At 31.6% G+C, this 22334-nt stretch overlaps 1 protein-coding gene and 1 long non-coding RNA gene across 3 annotated transcripts in view; both read left to right on the top strand.

The window, feature by feature from the left end:
* Nucleotides 1-22334, top strand: part of LOC127731813 (uncharacterized) — a 434253-nt gene that overhangs the window by 49733 nt on the left and 362186 nt on the right. The gene's annotated exons all lie outside the window — the stretch shown is intronic.
* Nucleotides 5210-12066, top strand: LOC127731632 (uncharacterized). 2 transcript variants are annotated; one of them, XR_007995649.1, is made up of 3 exons: nt 5210-5502; nt 8512-8577; nt 12042-12066. It is a non-coding gene; the product is annotated as an uncharacterized LOC127731632 (long non-coding RNA). The 2 variants fall into 2 exon arrangements; XR_007995648.1 differs by lacking the exon at nt 5210-5502 and adding an exon at nt 7900-7955.

Here is a 22334-nt window from a genome sequence, read left to right as displayed (position 1 = left end):
TAAAAGGAGATATGGTTAACCCCGTTTATTATGACGTTCATTTTCACTAAACTAGTACACATTTTTAATTAGGGGCCAGATGAAGCCCGCCTCTGGGTGCGGGATTTTCTCGCTGTGTTGAAGACCCATTGGTGGCCTTCGGCTGTTTTCTGCTCTATAGTCGGGTTGTTGTCTCTTTGACACATTCCCCATTTCCATTCTCAATTTTATATAGGTTAATGTTATTTGAAATAAGCAATATGTGCATTTTTGGTTGAACTTCTGATTGCTTGATAAATTGGTGGTGTTTAACATTGTTTCATATCTCTTTGGCTTTACCATGTAGGTCTGTTTTATTAGGGGTAAAAGGTCTAAGTACCTAGAGAAAACAATCGACCTTAAGTACAAAAACTGACAATTAGGATTGGGGTCAAACGAACAATCTCGAACTGACAACTTCGGCGTTGACAAGCACTTATAGGCTCGAACTTACAACGGCAAACAATATTGTAGATACACTACATAAACCAACTGGCCACCTTGATTAACTACTGCAAAAGAGGTGAAAGATACCAAAGGTGAGTCGGAACAGAATACACAACACCATGGCAAAAAACAAAAAACGACCAAAGACAAACAACAGTACGCAGAACACAACAACATAAAACAAACTAAAAACATAGAAAAACAAACCCCACCAATTACCGTGAGTGATATATCTTGTTATCATATACTTAGAGTAAATAACTTATAATTTTTACTGTATGATAAAAGCATAAACTTAATTGAATTACATATTTTCCGAAATGGTGCTTAATGGGTTGATTTGAATAATATATCAACTGCTTCAGGCTCTTATCGCATGCCTTTCCGTAACGTTATCGCATGGCATTCCGACGTTACTCGGCAAATTACACCTCAATGGTACGTTTTTAGTGAAAAACATAACAAGTACTGTACATTGCAAATATTAGAAAACAGGAAAATAATTTATGTAAAATGCAAAACAAATGATACAATAAACATGATAAATGCATTTTTCAAAGTTTCCAGCATAATTCCTAGCAAGTTACTTTACAAATGTTGACTTTTTAAAACAGTGTTCATTATGTTTTGTTGGTTTGTTTTTATCGTCAATATAAAAATATATTATACTGTTCTTTTTCTCCTCTGTTTAGGCATATGATAGAAAGATTTCATATCGGATGTATTACATTTGGCGTCCGTAGTCCGTAAACTTTTAACTTTTTTAACTTCTACTTCAGAACCACTTACAGGGATCAATGTATTAAACTGTTATTTTTCTTCATTGTTGAAGCATACAATAAAACGATCAGTACATGTCATGTTTCATATCAGATGTATTATCAGCCCTCGGCCAATATAAGCCCTCGCACCTTCGGCTCTTGGGCTGATATAGAACATTGGGCTGATAATACATCAGATATGAAAAATGACATGTAATAACCTAATACTTCTGAAGGGTAAGCATATCCTGATCCACTTTTGGCATCCGTCGTGGTGTTCATGCAAGTACAAACCAGTGATAAGTCTTATTTGGTAGTGCACATTTGAGGAAATGAGAACAGGGTGGTGGTTACGATCATTGGAACACGTCCGTGTTCATCTGTAAAACAGATCCTCCAAAAACAGTCAACCAGCTTGTGATTGCATTCGTACATTCTTACAATGGATGATTTCAACTTCGACACTTTGAAATCTTAGCTTAATTGCTTCGTTATTATTCCTATGTTGTAAAACAGGCCCTTAGTCACTAGGTTATCCGTCGACTTGTATGCGGGAATTTGTTGGTTCAATTCAAATCCGGTACACACCAACACTTTGTACGTGCTGTTTTTCGCGCCGGAACGGCATTAAGAAGTTAGAGGAAAGATTCGTCGACTCAAAGTCACAATAATGTAAGGTGACACATCTTCCAGTTAAATGTTATCTTGGGAGCTATTGTGGCATTAAAATCCAAACAGTGTTCACATTAATATGACATGAACAAAACATAAGGAGATGTGGTATGATTCCAAACGACGTAGATGTTAGCAACAATATGTCGCCATACGGCAATTAACAACGAACTCAACACATATAACAAAGCAAGCTGTAAAAGGCTCGAACATAACAAAATTGAAATATAATTCAAATAAGAAAACTTAATGCCTGGTAAATGTTCAAAACCACAGACGAACAACGAGCATAATATACAAAAAAAAAACGACAACAGGGATTCGAACAGGGATGCAACAGCACAATATATGACACATTTGTGAACAAACTACAGACATCAGTTGAAAAGGACTTGTATGAACAGATTGATACAAAGCAAAACAAACAACTGACATAAACGTTAAAGACATGACGTACCGATCTAATAATACCCACAGTGACTGCAATCTAGTTCCATGCCAAAGACAAATCATACAAAAATCATGTATCCAAGACAAAATAATCAATCAGTACACAATCAAATGATCTATTGTAAAGACATCGTAAACAGTATTGGAGAACATGACCTTGTGCAAAACCAAACTATAGGTACCGACAGGATTTAAACAACTGAATAGCAATATACATATTAGTTATGTTTTAATTTATTGATAAGCAAATGTATGTTAGTACCGACGAAAATATGCAAAGATCTAATCATAATGGTTAATTGATAACCTTTTAAAATTAGTTTACTATAAGGATAAGTAAGCTTAAATGAATCGCAAGGGTTTAATATGCCAACCAACCATCATCCTTTTTTGCAGATATGTTATCTATCCTTTTAAAAATGTTAACTGACTTTAATTTGTTTTTTTCTGTTTTTAAAACGAACGTTATTTTTATATCTTAGACCAAGACATGTTATCAACTGAGGCCATTCTGAAGACATTCTAGTGTAAATCAAACGACAGATGAACTGTGTTGTATTCAGTGAGAACGATTGAAATCGACTAAACATAAGTTAAACGGTTACCATCACGAATTGGTTGACCTTAACGATATGTCTGTGCGAATCATTTTTGCTTGTTTCGATATTAAGATACCAATAATAATCTATAATCTTACCGATTGTAACATTTTGACTGAATGTGGATTTACATCGTGGTTGATGCTACATTGTCGGAGACACCTTCCCTATTGGCGCACCTGGTCTCGCTCTTTTCGGACTGAAATATTTAAAATAGATACAAAGAATATGATGATAAACACCTTTCGTAGCACAAACGAATAATACTCCACCTTCTCATTATTTAGTAGTGTTGCTCAAGAAAATGGGATAGGCATATGTTAAAACACTTTAATTATACTGACGATGTCTTTTCACTCCGTGCCAATATTTCTGTGAGTGCTTGCATCTTATATATCCAAGTGAACTGAAGATAAATTATCTTTTTAGAAACTACATGATCTGCTCCAAATCTCCAAAGTGTCATTGATAATATCACTAATGAACGTCTTCAACTGTCAAATTGTCAACTTTCCATTTCTCAGCAATACTAAAACCTTTGCCCCATTTGTTTTTAGGTTGAATGTTTCAATTTATACTAAGCGCTAGTGAATGTTTGCACTATACAGAATACAAAAAACAGGAATCTGCTTGAAAAGAGTTATACCGACGACCGACTGAAATTAATATAACATATGTTTTACGATTACCATCACGAATTGTTTTACCAGTACGCTGTTTCTGTGTCTCAACTCACAATCGATATGGTTACGACTTAGATCGTTTAATACCAGAATAATTTTCTTATCATTAAATCTATCAATTGCGTCCTTTTCCCGATTAGAAACATTTTGACGGACTGTGAATTTGTTTGGCGGGTGATGTATGCATTACAATCCCCTTAATTGGTTTTGCTTCAGTTTTAGTTTTTACCATATTTTGATTTGTTTAGTTTTGATGTAATGTGCACATCGGTACATTGATGTTACCTCTGACTGATATTCTATATTTATCAAATAATAGTGTTGGGTATTGCCCCTCTCCATGAATAACATATCCATTGAACAATGATATCAAATGTTACCATTGAAATATTAAAGTATAACATAATATTAATTTCGGAAAAAAATTGAATATAAGGAATTAAATCAGTCATTCTTTCACATAATGACTTGTCTTTAAACAAATTGTATCTTGAAATATAGTACTTGGTGTTGGCGATGTCTAATACCCACATAGACGTTCTCCGATTAATACCAACTAGATATCTCGCAAGGTTTTATGGTGATGAAGACTGATATGCATTTTAGCAAAATGATGACTTCTATGCGATTGAATAAAAACCTTATTTTTGAATGTACAAGGTTATTAGAGAATAAGAGATAATAATGAAAATACTAGTCTGAATTCCTAATACTGAAAACTTTCAAAAACCTTTCAAGATATTCTAAACCGCTTACTATCATGGTTCAGATGTTTGCAATATATTTGTGTTTGTATACATATACAGTTTGTATAAGAAAATGTTTAACATGTTCTTATATATCAAATAATAATTAACCATAGCCAGTCATTTAAACCAATTCTTAAGAAAACAGTAGTAGTATACAGAACAATAGTAAATACATCAAGTATTGTATTTAAACTGTGTGCTTATTATATCCAAAATTTAAAATAAGTTTTATGATTCACAGTTAACACTTTAAATGCAAGACATACACTATATAAAATTGAATTGAATTTCAATGGCTTTTGTCATTGGTTATTTACCTCACCTTAGTGTTAAACATTTTAACCGATAAGTGACGAAATGGCACAGGCAGCTTGTAAAACATGTGAGATTTGTGAAAATGCTCCAGGATCCCACTACTGCTTAGAGTGTGAACAATACTTTTGTGAAAAGTGTAAAATATTTCATAAAAAACAGAACATTTCGAAGGGTCATGTGTTTCAGTCTGCTTTGGACGTTATTCCGGCAGGTAAATCGAAATGTAAAGAACACAAAGAAGACTTTAGCTTCCTTTGTAAAACGTGTAATGTTCCAGTATGCAGCTCATGTGTAACTGACATACACAATGGTTATAAGTTGTCAAAGATTTTGGACAGCTATTCAGAGCTAAAAGAAAAGAATGATCAAGAACTACGTCAAAAGATAAAGGATGCATCTTCAAGCATGGAAAAGGTTGAGCAGGGATTATCATCATTTGACGAGAAGGTCGATATTGTAATCAAAGCTATTACAGACGAAGAGGGAAACTTAAAGCTATGATTGATAAACATATTAGTCAGATGATCGAATCTTTAAAGGATCAATCCAAGAAAGATAGAGACAAATTGACAACGATAATAGCACAAAACAAGGATGTTTTAAAGGCAGCACTAATTTTCAATAACAGAAGCAAGGAACTTTTCAAAACTAAAAACGATGAAAAAAAGAGACAGGCTTTGAAGAACTTAACCGATGAAATTGTAAAACTTAAAATCGAGGCTATTCCTGAGTTTCCAACCGTGAAGTACGAGGCTAAATCTTCAACAGACAACGACATCAGACAATTGTTTGGATCATTTAAGATAAGGTTAATTAATTCAGAAAGACTACTTTCACCTATACATGCAATCTTACAATAAAACATAATTACATTTATGTTTAACAAATATTTATCAGTTGTATATTTGCTATATATAGTATCCAAATAACAGCTTTCAGTTCATATTTACTTGCACTCTGCAAGAAAGAACGAAAATACAAAGCTGAACAGTTATCACTAAAACTGTGGAATACCTAGGTTAAATATTGTATCTTTCACAAAAATATAATTAGTCGAAATATTTGTTTTGTTCTTAGTTTGTCAATAAACCATCAACAAATAATCTGACAGTTTGGGAATGTTTTGTTTTTCATCGTGTAAGATTTTCTGCTGCTTAACAAAATGCATGTTGCTGTTTATGTAACTTCTAGAGCATATAGGTAAGGTTCGAGCCAGCTTAACGTTAACTGGACAATTTATCTGAAGGGATTAAAGCTGTTTGTTCATGCATTCCGAAGCACAGTTAAAATTTAAAATAAACAATGATCACAGGAATTTTTAACCCTTTTAAAAGCATGAGGTTGTGTATGTTTTAACCTCTCTTAATATCAAATGTGTTGAATATCTAGCAGACAAAGCCTTCCACGATATTGTTTCTTATATACAAACATCAAACCTTGAAATATCACCTTTACCTCTACAACATTCTCGAATTAGGCGCGTTTAGACAATCATAATTTCGTTCTTCTGTCCATTGATACTTACAAAAAAGGATGATAACAATTATATAATTGAATCATAAACACAGTAGTATTTGGCCTTCAGAAATGTTGCGATAAGATGTATTTTGACCAGGGGTGTCGTTCACATGTAGATACTTAACTCCTAAAAGTTCTTACAATTTATTTTGCAGTAATATCACAACTTTTGATTTTTCGACGGTTTAGACAACAACAATTGTCTCACTTACGAAATTTTAGGTAACGAAATCTTAGTTTATGAAGTACCATACTGGTTTGAACAACACGTACACAAAGGTTGATATCATCAGTGAATTTGGTGGATTAATATTTCAACAGGAAGTAAAAGAAAAGAAAAAGATACCAAAGGGACATTCAAACTCATAAGTAAAAAATAAACTGACAACCCCGAGGCTGAAAAAAAAGACAAACAGACAAACAACAGTGCACAAAACACAACATAGAAAACCAGAGACTGGGCAACACGAACCCCACCAAAACTTGGGATGGACTCAGGTGCTCCGGAAGGGAAAGCTGATCCTGCTCCACATGTGGCACCTGTCGTGTTCTCATGTTAGTACACATCCGAATTCTAATAAGGGGACGGGATTGTAGTTGCGACAATTGACGCATATTCGTTTTCATCATCTGTCAAAAGGATATTCCATAACCGTCAATCAACTCATGATGGTGTCCGTAAATTCTACGAAGAAATAATTTCAATTTCGACTCATGGTTTAATAGCTTTCTTTGAGAGCAGCAACCCTCTATCAAGAAAAGTATGAAAGAGATTACCAGCCTTGGAATATTATATCAACTAGGAGATATATACTCATTTTACACGTGCTGGTGGAATGTTGCTACATAGTAATGGGGCTTTAGTGTGGTTGGTAAAATAGGATGCTAAATTCTGCAAATCTTTATAAAAAATAAAAATTTGTTGACGGTATATAAGTCAGATAATGCATATTTTAAGGTTTTTCTTGTCGTAGAACACACCTCGGGTGTCAGGATTGCCCAAAGAAAGACCTCACTACGGTCGGTCTTTCATTTGATCAATCCTGACACCCCTCGGTGTGTTCTACGACAATAAAAACCTTTAAATATGCATTATCTTTAACACACATTACACAATTCATTGTAAGCAACACAATTAATTTATATTTTGGTAAGAATTTCGGTACTTTTTATGATTAAAAACCGTGATAATACAGTTCTAAAAAAATATTTTCATTCATTACAATTCACATTCAACTTTGATTTAAACAAAGTATATTTCTTTTAAAAGATGTTAGCTGTTGAATGGGTGACTGTTGATTAATATTGGTCTATCTACGTACAGCTTGAAAAATATAAGAAAATGTTGATGTTGATAAATTTGACAATCCATATTCAATATTAATATTTTCAATCACGCCTTGCGTTTTGCATTACTGTTAATGATTTTTTTCATCAAGAGTAGGATGTTCTTGTGCCAGTATTGTCTAAACATTTCATTATGTTCACGAATTAATTTTGTACATCCTGTCACCAAGGTACCCCGACATAGGCTTATTGATTGGCTCCGTTGTATTTTCAAATTCTCAATACATTGTCTAATCTTTAGACTATCAATATGTTTCTGTTCCAGTTTGGAAATACTGCATAACCCCTTCTAAGACTTCGTAATACGTTTATTTTGATGTTTGACGGTCGATTATATATAATTACAGAGGTCAGATGCGACGCGTATGAGGGAAAGGAGAAAGGCACTGAAATAAAGTAACTAGTTTTATTGCCATTTTTCATCCTTTTTTTAATTTTAATTATTTAAAGTTGTGACGTAATATTCCGATCTGTCGAATGTACAGATTCATCATCCGACAGCAGAAAAGATTTTCACTCCTAGGTGATCTTTGGCTGATCGGTGACTAATCGGTAATGGCTGACAGTAGCTAATCCAGTTACAGCTACAAGTACATTTATTCCAGAACAGTATATTCAGGCAAATTTAATTCCCATAAAAACTAGGGAAAAATTGAAGGGCATGTATAGTAAAGTAATGATTAGTTTATTAAAGACTTTGGTAGAAAGACGAAGATGAATATAGTAAAGTCTTTGATGTAATCATTTGTTGTTTGCACCATATAGAACAAACAACACACTGAACTGTTGTGTGTTCTGAAAAGTTTGCCCCTGATCTGTGGTATACTAAATATATATAAAAAAATCAAAACAAATGTTCCAGGTAATATTAAATTACGTATTATCAAAATATAGGTATCATAATAATAATTCAACTACAGATTATTTTGTTTTCACCTTTTTATCACTATAGAGCAACAAGACAGCATACACAACCCATAGAGCAAGGTAGATACCTTTATAGATGTAAAAAATGTCGGTAAGTTATTAAATATTATTCATATTGACATGGTGTAAATATATATATAAACATATATAACGTCTAGATATTAGTCAACGATCTTTCTTACGAGGGTGTTGGATTGTTACGAGTATGTGTCGATGTCGCAAGCAGTATGTTGGCAAGACAGAACAGTCATTCAACAAACGCACGAATGGTCATCGGAGTGACTACAACTGCAAGCCCGACTTCCCCATAAGTCGTCATTTGAGATCACCTTGGCACGCCAAAGCTGAACTCAAAAACCTTACCATCACTATTATAGACCATAACGAGGGTTGGTCAAGGGTTGACAGACTTATTTGGGAAAGTTTATGGATAAGAAAGTTTAGACAGTTTCCTCGGAGGGCATTAATGAAAAAAAAACATAGAATGAGTCCCTACCATCACTTGTTTCCTCTAACTTAGTCTTCAGTACAGGACTTTCATAGTTTTAAGGAATTTATTTCTCCTCCTGACCATCAATATTGAAAACAATTACCAGCGTATTGATTTGTGATAATTTGTATGACGATCAAAATTATTATTTCAGCTCGACTACCTCATGTCAAGATAAGAATCATTTAACAACTTACTGATAAAGAATCTTAGTTATCAGACATTTCTATATGATTTTACTATTCTTTTGGTGCCGTTGTACCCTTTTAGACTTGTTTAGTATATATATATATTTATTTTGGCAATCGCCAATGGCAGTCAGCAGGGTTTAAGAACATCAGTTGTTCGACCTGCTAGTCAAATGCGTTTTGTTAAAATATACTTTTTCACTAATTTAGGTCTTTTGGAAAATGTTTTTTGTGCTGTATTTAGACCCCTCTACCAGGAAATTTGTTTTGCATGCAAACGTATAAAAATTGCGGGTTTTATCCAACGCAATCATAGGTTTGAACGTTTATATTTTTTCGTTTGGACTTGTATTATATTTGCCTTCGGATTTATATGATCTGTTCATTCTATTTTGGCTCTTTCAAATTTCACGAATCTATCCTAAATTGAGGTAAATTATATGGCCTTCCAAATACCGTTTCGATTCTTAACATCACTAAAGAGACATTAATTGTCGAAATCCGGATATAGTGTACACATTTTTGCACCTCGTGTTTGCGGTATACCATCTTTTCCGCAAGTTAATTGTTTTCTGTTTGGTAATAAATAATTAAAAGATGTATTTTGTTACATCTTGTGATCCGTTTATTTATCAATCGCCAATGGCAGTCAGCAGGGTTTAAGAACATCAGTTGTTCGACCTGCTAGTCAAATGCGTTTTGTTAAAATATACTTTTTCATTCATTTTGGTCTTTTGGAAAATGTTGTTTGTTCTGTATTTAGACCCCTCTACCAAGAAATTTGTTTTGCATGCACACGTATAAAAATTGCGGGTTTTATCCAACGCAATCATAGGTTTGAACGTTGTTTTCAATTTAGACTTGTTTATATTTTTTCGTTTGGGCTTGTATTATTTTTGCTTTGTGGTTTATATGATCCGTTCATACTATTTTGACTCTTTAAAAATTCAAGAGTCTATCCTAAATTGAGGTAAATTATATGGCCTTCCAAATATCGTTTCGATTCCTATCATCACTGAAGAGACATTAATTGTCGAAATCCGGATATGGTGTACACATTTTTGCACCTCGTGTTTGAGGTATACCATTTTTTCCGCAAGTTTATTGTTTTCTGTTTGGTAATAAATAATTAAAAGATCTATTTTGTTACATCTTGTGATCCGTTTATTTGTCAATCGCCAATGGCAGTCAGCAGGGTTTAAGAACATCAGTTGTTCGACCTGCTAGTCAAATGCGTTTTGTTAAAATATACTTTTTCACTAATTTTGGTCTTTTGGAAAATGTTGTTTGTGCTGTATTTAGACCCCTCTACCAAGAAATTTGTTTTGCATGCACACGTATAAAAAATGCACAACTAAAATATAAACATGATAATGACGACAAATAAGGTTTAAGGTGAGGTTAAAAAAAAAAAACAAACAAACAAACAAACAAAACCTGAAATATGAGTCCATAATATGAGGAACATATCAATTATATCATGCAAAATCTGAACATGTACACAAAGAAGACTCAAATGATCAGTTAAAACCAGAAAATAATTTACAATGTTTAAATGTCTTGAAAACAAACCATGGAGTTAAGAAAATAAAAAGTAACTGTTTATGTCAAGTTCTAAGCAGAAACATTCAAAATCCACTGACAATTTTGTTTGTTAACAAGATGTATAAATGTAACACCAGTGTATACAGATAACACGGTGGCCGACTGGTTTAAGTTGTCAAACTACTGAATCACTTGCCTGTCAACATTGAGGTTGTGAATTCGAATCCCGCACCTGGCAGGTCACGCTCGACGTCCATCTTAATTGATTAGGATTGTCAGTTTTCCTAAAAAAGATCGGTGGTTCTCTTCAGGCACTCTGGTTTCCACCACAAAAACAAAAACTGGCCGCCACTGAAAAGCATAACATTAACGATATCAATCATTTTGCACTAAATGCGCAGTTCGACAATAAAAGACTTCAGTGTAAAACACCAATCAATAAATCATTGAATACACTGAAAATGTTTTGGAACAGCATATGAATTTGCATTTAAATAGATATAGGAAGATGTGGTATGAGTGCCAATGAGACAACTCTCCATCCAAGTTACAATTTATAAAAGTAAACCATTATAGGTCAAGGTACGGCCTTCAACACGGAGCATTGGCTCACACCGAACAGCAAGCTATAAAGGGCCCCAACAAATTACAAGTGCAAAACCATTCAAACGGAAAACCCAACGGTCTAATCTATATAAAAACGAAAAACGAGAAACACGTATGAACTACATAAACAGACGACAACTACTGTAATCTGATTCCTGACTTAGGACAGGTTCAAACATTTGCAGCGGGATTAAACGTTTTAATGGTACCAAACCTTCTCCCTTTTCTGAAACAATAGTATATCAAACCATGGATACCAATCTTTTTACGACATATTTCACGCATTGGTTGTGTTCTATTAAAAACTATTTATCAACAACTTGTGACAAACATTATTGTCAAGCTTTGAAAATCATTAAAAGTTCTGAATACTATTTACAATTACAAAAAAACTTTCTTTCCAGAAATCAAAGACAAAGCGAAAATACATAAAACTTTAGTGTTGCATTATATTTCATCACTAGCCTTTAGATTATTTTGAACGCTTTGAAAGCATTTTATTATCATAATTAATTTCTAATTAGCTCTCCATATAGTGAGGCAATCAACATTTAAACACTTCGAAAAATGGTTAAGGCACATTACAATTCATAAATAGATATTTAACTTCAGAAAACAATTTGTTTTTTGTATACTTTTATATTTGTATAAAATGCTAACAAATTAAACGATTGAATTCAATCAGCTCTTTGCGTAACTGACAATTTGATAATCTCAATCTTTCAGGAAGGAGAAAAGATCAGATGTGTGAGTAAATGTTATATATGTGTTATATGAAAAATCCGTACAGTCTTCAACAACATGCAAAGTTTTAAAGTATATATTAATAACTGAATCCTTTTGAAAATATACATTAACTAATGAGAGTGGTTAATGGTTACCATAGACCATCAGATTTGTATTGATACAGAAAACCTTAAACAACAGCTCCATTGGTATAAGGTTGCTGCTAACATGGAAGTTAGTACACGAAGGATTAAAAGTGGTGAACATGATGAAGTTGAAGTCAAACCATTAATAAATGAACGGACGCCATAAAGAGTTCGTTGAACGTTTCGAAATATCTTTTTCATATATGACTGGTTATATGTTCAAAATGTCATAACCACAATCCCGTTCTCTTTCATCGAATGTGAAATCAATGAAATAAACTTTTCATCGAATTAGTATTTGCATTAGCAATAATACGGGTTCCACATGCAAAACAAGATATATTTGCTTTCCGGAGCACACGGGATCACCCCCGTTGTTTTGTGGAGTTGTTTGACAGTCTTAACTTTCTATGCTGTGTTTTGTAGACTGTTGTTTGTCTTTTGGTCGTTTTGTTTCTATTTTTACCCTTCCAGAGCACCTGAGATCACCCCCAGTTTTTGGTGGGGTTCGTGTTGCTTAGTCTTTAGTTTTCTATGTTGTGTCATCTGTACTATTATTTGTCTGTTTGTCTTTTTATTTTTGGCCATGACGTTGTCAGTTTGTTTTCGATCTATGAGTTTGACTGTCCCTCTGGTATCTTTCGTCCCTCTTTTGTCACGGCGTTGTCAGTTTGTCTCCGACTAATGTGTTTGTATCTTCCGCACCTTTGTACAATACAGTCATATATAATCTCGCACGATGTACTTAACAATCAATTCAACATAGTTTTAATTGAATTTTGTTAGCACAAATTTCTAACCCTTGTTAACATTTCAATTAGTAAATAAACAATGACAGAACATAATGTGTTATATACATGTAGATAATAATTTAGGGACTTGACCAAACGTAAAGGAGCCATAATTTTATTGTATGATCCATGGTTTGCATAAAAAAGAGGTATACCTTTCAAAGATTAAATATTTAGTATCAATGATTATTGTTCTGTTTGTATTATATTATGCCGCTAGCATAGACTTATATATGAAAGAAGATGTGGTATGAGTGCCAATGAGACACCTCTCCATCCAAGTCAAAATTTATAAAAGTAAACCATTATAGGTTAACTGTTTTGATCTGGTTTTTTTGTTTTTTTTTTTTTTTTTGTAATCGTTATTCTATTTTCGTCATTTCGTCATTCCGTTTACTGAATTCAAATGCCAAGATACAACAGTCTTCTGAGATCTTATACCCAACAACATGCTTTTGTGTATGTTTCAATTCGAAAACTTTATATTTAATTTCAAAGTTTCTGTTTCTTGGCATTTGTGCATTTTTTTCTTCAAATGGAAGAAACAGATGTTTTTTTGTAGGTATACATTTAAAAATGTTTCGTCCGTAGACTTTCTTTTCGAAGAAACAGTCTTAAAAAGGACGGCTTCAGTGTCTGAATCAAAACATTAGAGTACAACACATTTAAGTCATTTCTAATCATATTGTAATTTTAACAGCTCCGCTACTTTGTATCGCAAGTTGTATTACAAGGCATTTACTGCTACTACATTTTGTACTTATTTCACCGATGATCATCAACAGATTGGTGTAGACACGTCACAAATTAGAACTGAATGTGCATTTATCATTTTTGTGTTGCTTAGTCTTTAGTTTTCTATGTTGTGTTTTGTTTTCTATTGTTTGTCTGTTTGTCTTTTTCTTTCTTAGCCATGGCGTTGTCAGTTTATTTTCGATTTATGAGTTTGAATGTCCCTCTGATATCTTTCGCCCCTCTTTTATCAGTCATGTGGTCACATGACTGATAAATCATATTCATTGCTAATCGACCGCAATTGAGGCAAACAAATCAGAAATAACAATGTCATCCTCTCACGATTATATGACAATTAATTTAACTGATGAATATATTCCTGCGGCAAAAATACATTTAAACGATTTTGAAAGCTGTGGAAATGTCCAACTAAAGAAATAGTTACAGTACCGTAGTATGACAGCTTCTAGAAAACGAAGGTGGGTGACCTGTTACGAAACGCTTATTCATTTTGTTGACATTTTCCACCTGACGAACAAATAGTCGATATAAATATTGGAAGGTGCTGTTTGACAGTTGACTTTTCAATGACTCATCTTTCTTATTGACATAGTTACACTTTTAAAAATTTAATATAAACAGACAAGTCTTCTCTTGTTTTCAATTTTGGACTCACGTGGTATTTCAATAACTTCTACTTCTTTTTAGGTTAAATTAAAGGAAATATTGTTTTTCTCTAAAATAAATACATTAATAATATAAAATTACAAAAATAAGGGAAGAAAGTACCCTCAATTGTTAGAGAAAAGTATTAAATACTCTTATTTATTACAGATGAACAGATGTTTTAACCGGCGATAAAGCAGTCCATAATGATTTCAGCGTCAACAGGGATAAAACCAAATATAAGACAGTGAAAAAGGAAAGTTCTGCTGAGAAAAAATAAGAACCTAACACTAGCCCTGTTTTAGGCTTGTAATAATTTCCTATCAATCCGATTCAACAAAACTTAGACTTTGGTCATATATATACCACCACCTTCTAGACAGTTTAATTCGGTTAAAAGAAGATTAAAAAACCTGACACTGATTTTTAAAATATGACTTCCAGATCTTTAATCAAAGGGGAGCAGTATGTCAAAAGTGCCAGTGTCACCAATGTCATGGACACAATTAAAAGTGGTACATGTTACTAATCTGTGCGAACTTAAGTTGATGCAGCAATGAAAAAAAAAAAAAAAACAGCACATGACTGTTCATGTATCTTTTTCGAATGTCAGTGGAGGTGTTCATGGTGAAAACTGTAGTTATCCTACATCAGTATTTGGTGAAAGATACCCAACGCACAAATATGCATTTGTTTTTAAAAAACAAATTTTGTAAATTTATAAAATTATAATTACAAATTAATAAAGATAACAGAGTATTTATCTGAATACTAAAATGTTCAATTACTGATTAGATCATTGTTGTTTACCTGTTCATCTTTTGTTACAAGGATGTCTTGTGCAAGGACTTTTTTCCGGTAGTCAGTTTTTGCCCCTGAAATGTTTGCTACAGATATATGTAGATCATTTTATTTTGCTTAATTTGAAATGATTATCAGGGCATCCACGTTCTCTTATCTCTTTTGTCACAAGTTTTTCTTCTGGATAATGGCGTTTGGGGAAGGTATGAAAAGTCGGCTAAAAGTAATTCATTATCAAAATGATATTGATTCTAACATAAACAAATTAGTGCATGTCGTTATGTACAATTAACATATCTAAAAGTCTTATTAGTTGTGCCTTGTGTAAAAAAATCAAGAAAAGATGTAAGCCATGCATTTCTTTATCTTTATGAGATATGTCATGATAAGACATAATATCTCGATATATTAGCTCCCATTAACTATTTGCAAGAAAATACAGTTTACATATAACAAATGGAAACAATTCAAATCGATAATTTTGTGAATTACTGTAAAATGGTTATTTTTGAAATCTCAAGAATAGATTTTATATGAATTTATACTGTTAAATATACTTACCATGACATTACATTTATATTATATAGAATATGTTTGCTTTCACAACATGTTCTCATCGCAATTAACTATGTGATTAAAAATACATCCATAAGATGTACTCACCTACGTCATAATTTACCCGTGTACATACAGTAACTTCAGTTTTAATTTGTCGTTTAATTGAATAATTACAATTGTGTGAACAAAAACTGAATTTATTATAGGGGTGGTTTCGGATTGTGGTAAGTATATTTAACCCTACAAATTCATATAAAATATTTCTTGAGATTTCAAAAATAACTATTTTATATGAATTTGGTTAAATATACTTACCATGAAATTACATTTATATTAAATATAATATTCGCTGATTAGCAAGCAGTGTCTCATTTTGGTGGAGGATAAATTATCTCAGACATATACAAATTTAAACATATAAAAACTATGTCAAAATTGTTAGAAAATAACTCCACGAAATTTTGTAAATACTGAAATTAGACGAAATCAAAACTACAAAATTTACATTTATTACACAATAAAGCTAAGTTGTTTAACTATATCTATCAACCAAACTTTATGGCAAAACTTTGCAGATTGTAAAAAATAAAACTTTGCAAATATAGACTTGGATAAATAATCTGAAGGCCAGTATAGAAATTATTTTATCAAAGCTCCTTCATTATGAGCTAAATGTGTTGTAATATTATTGCAACAGTAAATGTGCATTTAATTTTAATTTGGCATGTGCATAGGTTGTTCTAATTGCTTGTACAAATTAACAAGAACTAATTAAACCTTAGTATTTGATTTTGAAGCACCTTGCCTTTATCATGTACTTTTCAACTTTGAAATATTAGTTTTTCTAAACTTTAGTTTACTTGACAACATTTAGCTTTTCTCTATCTTTGCTTTGTTTTCTCTATGGTTTTAATATAAAAACAGAGAATATATGATTGGTGATCATATTTTGATAACCTGATCATTATCAATATCTCTCAAAATAAATTCTTTTCTGCTGAATTGTCAAAGAATTATAATAAATTAAAATATACTTTTTAAATCACTTTCCTAAACAGTACTAACAAAACAATGTAATAAAGACTCAACCAAAAGTTGTTTCGTGATTATGCTAAATATGGATCAATTTATAAACTTTTAGAAATTATAGTCTCCTTGAGTACTTATTCTTCTAGATATACTACTCTTGTTAATATCTAATAGATTTAGAATGAAAATAGAGATGCCAAGAGAAGTATTGCATTATAGGAATGACATGACAATTTTCCTACCCGACTAAATTTTAAAATCTGATAGAAATTTCTATAAGATTGGTAGAAACTTTGAATACCATGTCTACCAGTTCACCAATGAACAAACATTATCTTTCTTTTCGTACTAGAATACTAGTGTAAAAATAAAGAAATGGACAAATCAGTGGAAATGTTTAAATATACATGTTTTCCAATGCCGAATGGTATCATAATGCTTCTACAGAGCATTTGGATGTTGAGCAAGCCAAAACTGTTGTCCTAATAAGCCAAAAAGAATACTGACAAATGAATTTCCCAAACTATGAAAAATCTGTGTCAATGTTGTTTTTACATTTCTAATTAATATCTCACAATGGTATTCTGTCTAAAATGTGAACCTTTAGGCAACGACTAATTTTGAATTATAAACTGCCATGCACAGTATCAAATTTAAAGAAACAAAAGTTTGACATATTGAACAACTCTTGAACTGTTGCTCTTGACAATTGTTTTTATTTGTTTCAGAAATTATTTCACAATCAAAAATACTAACATGCAACTTGTCAAATATAGTTCTATATTTATAGAAAACACTTGTACTAACTTGCTTTTGTGTTCTTCAGAAATGTTTCAGAAATGGATTCACAATCAGAAATACTCATTTCATTTCTCTCTCAGTTCACCGTATCTGAATTCCATATATTCTGATATGGTTCCCTATATACCCACCAAAAACACTTTTAGTAGTAATTTTGTGACTTCAAACCAGTCATTTGGTTAAACTAAAAGTCACTCATTTGCATTTGTCCAAATTGACAAAAGATCTGACAAAACAAAGTAAATGGGATGTATATCAATATACAAAACAATATTGAATCAAAATTCAAACTACTGTTAATAAACACATTTCAATTTTGTCTAGTATATTCTTGCATAAGATACTAACTCTATGATAGATATTTAATATTGTTCATGCAACTGCATACAAAGATTTAAGAAATTTTGTTGGATAATTCTCTGGTCATTATGAAAATTGAATAGTGAATATCCTCAATTTTGGGGATAAATCACATCCAATCTATTTGAAAACTCTCCTACATGTAGATAGTCACACGACTAGGATTTGTGTACTCTTTGTTAATAATGAACAAAAATAGAAATAAACAGTGACATTTTTGAATTTAGATATTTACAAATGTCTTGCACTAATTAATTCTAGTGACAAAAGTGGTCTACGCTCCCATATAGGACGATATCCACATTAAAATAATCAAATCTGGTCAAAAATACCTATTCTGATTGTAATATATAGTGTTGTGTTTACTCCGTCTCGTGTAAACAATCAACTCTTCCGAACTTTCCACTTGACTCTTACGTAGGTTGCTCTAAACAGCTTAAATTCGGTCAGCGTGGAAGAAAAATTTTAACATCCGTTTCTTTTTAAAAACGGAGTACTCATGTAACATGTTCGATTTTGACATACATGTTCTGCCTTTCCTCGCACCAGACTAAGTGTTCGAAAATTGCGGCTAAACAAAGGTTAGTTCCTAGGTCGTCGTTGTTACAGACTTGTAATGTTGACGAAACGCTCAAATAAAAAACTTGATAAAAGCGCTGTGTAAATCAATTTAATCGTAAAACGATATTCCTAAAACAAATAATATTTGTATAAAACATAAGGATTTTCAATAGAAGACTGTTAAAAATCCTTGTCGACGAGAAACATGCGTTCACTTGAACGCAAAAATTAAAACTGAAGTTACTGTATGTACACAGGTAAATTATGACGTAGGTGAGTACATCTTATGGATGTATTTTTAATCACCTAGTTAATTGCGATGAGAATATGTTGTGAAAGCAAACATATTCTATATAACATAAATGTAATTTCATGGTAAGTATTTTTAACCAAATTCATATAAGATAAGTTCACTTTTATCTTAGGTATTATATTGAACATTTTTTCCTTGTGATGTTGATGTTTTTATTTTTATTTTTCAGTCAGTAGTAAGTGTCATGTACCAGCCAGATAAGTATATTGTGACTCGTACATTAGAATGCTTGCTGATGTGTATTCCGTTTTCAAAAATTAAAAGTCAAGACAAGCATAATAACAGAATCATCTCCATTACATAACAGCATAAGGGTATCATTTCGTACTCTGTAGTAAGTGTAATTATTTGTAAAAGAACAAAGAACAGTAAATGTTTGAAAATACAAAACATAAGAAAAAGCAACTCCTACTTATTAACTTGTCAGGCTACATTACAAACTATATCTTTTATCTTGTGAAATAAAAAAAGAATCAATACATGTAATATTGTGACAAAACTCATTTTCGCACCGTACGCTTTTTAAAGATGTTATGTCTTTATTAGGAAACACTTTGTTTCGCTATATATCATCACTCTACAACATCATATTGGTTGATAGATCTTGAACAAATACTAGCAGGTAAACAATCAAATGCACTTATTTATTTATTGAATGCTGTGTTTACAGTAAATTTTTTTTTCATTGTAACATAACTTTTCTAACAGTCGAAGTACCATTAATACATAAAGCTCTACAAAGAAAGTTTAATCAAATTTCATAATGATATCACATAACTTACTTTCTCCCATAAAAAATTGCCAATTAAGAAAAAAATGCAGAATCATGTAGTCATTTTCTATGAAAACAGTTTTCAATAAAGAGAAAAAAAACATCTACATAATATTTAAATTATTGTAATCGTAATTTGTAAAATATAGGAATCTGTTTTAATTGAAAACAATTTTTAATAGAGATTAAAAAAAAAAAAAAACATTTACACAATCATAATGAAATATTTTTATCATAATTTGTAAAATTTATGAATTGATGTTTTTGAGATAATTTTTTTTTGGTGTCGTGATTTGTTTAATAAGATATTGAGAAAGGGTATTTCTGTTATTTTTCAGTGCAAAGTAAGTGTAATTAACCAGACAGTATAAAGTGATGAGTGTCATTGTAATTGAGAAAATATCAATCATTGATTAATAAAGACGACTTTTCTAAGAGGTGAAAAACCGATTCGAAATGATTGATGTGAAATATTATGAATGGGAAACTACAAATGATGACAATCATTGCGATACTCGTACTTGATAACAAGGCACGACAGCAACAATTAATTTTGGAAGGAGAATGTAACACAGTTTGCTTTGTGAAGCAAAACATGCTAAATGTGCAAAAAAAAAAAAAAAAATCATTAACATTTTTTTAGTTTTATTATAATGACAACACATATACTGTAAAACTACTATATGCAATAGGTAAGTGAGTCCATGGGATTTATATTTGGTATCATTTGTTTGAGACTTGCAATCCAAAAGGATTTTTTAATATATTACAAATGATAATACTTAAAACCCTTAATTAATGACTGTGTTGTTCTGAGCAATTTTTAAATAACACATTGTTTCTGTTAGCCTCATTTCTAAATATTTAGAAATGTAGCTGCAAACACGCACAGACACAATTAATTGACAGTTACAATATAGTAACGTCTAATTCTACACCAATAATGTGTTGACTGTTATTTGTATTATAACAAGTTACTTATACATCCTTACATATATTCAAATCTCATTTTTTTTTGGTCAATGTAAAATATCAGACTACATATGCTAAAATTATCAATTATTTTGGAATGAATTTAATTGATTTGCTGAAACATTTTGTGTTGCTTTATTTTATATTTTAATATACATTTTTTTCTAATTGCTAGTCTCAAGTAAAAGATAGCAAATATAAATCCAATGGAATTACTAACCCTCTGTATTTTGTATTTTTATGGTATATTTGTTGTCATTTATATATAACTCTAAGAAAAATAATGTATTTTATTTGCACATTAGCATGATAAGCCTCACAAAGCAAACTTCATCAAATGTATAGCGATTTTGACACGATTGAATTTCTTCACCCCAAAGAGTGTGCAATTAACCAACATATCTTGTAGGTTGCACTTTGTAAAAAGTAAATTATCAAACATACCGAACTCCGAGTAAAATTCTAAACGAAAGGTCCCTAAGCAAATGGCAAAATCAAAAGCTCATACACATCAAACGAATGGATAACAACTGTCATATTCCTGATTTAATACAGCTGTTTCACAAACCACGCCTATTTTGGGGAGATATATAATATTCTAAGATATTTTGTTTTGTTTACGTACTGGTTCCCAGATATGATCTCTATGTTTCATCTCATAGAGACATAACTTGGGAATATAAATATACATGGTAGCGGCGAAAAATGATGTCTGAGGAAGACCCAAAGTGAAGGGAGGGGTAGTTCAGAATTTTAGTACAAGTTTAAACTCTTAGAAGTTCGGGGCATATAAATGTTGAAAATATGCCGCACAGCCATATGTTTTGAACTTTGAATGAAATAGTAGTGCATATCAACTTTCCATTTTAGGATATATTTCTGAAACTTCATAGAAAAAGTGGCACAATTTATCCGAAAAGGGAGTTCCTATCGGAGTTTGAATGTCTATATGTACATAAGTGCTACTTATAGTTTTCGCATACGAATAATATTCTGTATGATTTCTGACGTGCCGTTTTAACTGGATATATTTACCTCTTCTTAACAGTTTCCACCTCGTAAAAAAACACGGGTTGCATTCAAAGAAATTCAAGCACTCCAAACAATATTCTGATTATAGTTTGAATTACAGATTTTCAAATTATTACTTTCTGTATCGTGATTGGCGTGAATATTAATCTTGAATTTTTGGTTATTTTTCAGTACTTGGTAAGTGTTATGTACCATACAGATAAGTAAATTTTATTTGTATATGAAATGTAGAAGGAAAAGATGATAAATAACGATTTTTGTAAAGGTTGTCTTTATTGTATTGAAAAAAATGATACAATTCTAAGTAAATAAACACACAACTACATTGAACCATTCGTGTAGATCCATGTAAGATGTTAGCCTGGATCAGTAAAAAAACTATAAATGATATAGGTATCATTGCCATGCTTTCATTGATAAGTTTTATATAGCAAAGTTTTAATCAAGTGCTTTTAAAGAAGATATCATACAATTATCTATCTCAATTCTATGCACACATTTGGTTTATACATTTTCTATTGTTTGTTAAACTCTTTTAGATATTACATAAAAAAAAGATGATTATGCATAACAAATATACCTACATTATTAGTGACTGCATTGTTCTAATTAAGTAAAGACTATTTTTTTAATTTAATCTTTTTTGTAAAATATGTACAGAGTTAGCTTTAAAAAGAAAAAAAAATTAAATTGAAACACACAGACACATGCACACACGCACACATATATACCATGTTAATAACATGCACACGCAAT

The sequence above is a fragment of the Mytilus californianus genome, unplaced genomic scaffold, assembly GCF_021869535.1.
Source record: "Mytilus californianus isolate M0D057914Y unplaced genomic scaffold, xbMytCali1.0.p SCAF_20, whole genome shotgun sequence".
Lineage (NCBI taxonomy): Eukaryota > Metazoa > Mollusca > Bivalvia > Mytilida > Mytilidae > Mytilus > Mytilus californianus.
Note: the sequence above shows the minus strand (reverse complement) of the source record. Positions and strands in the feature narration are given on the sequence as shown.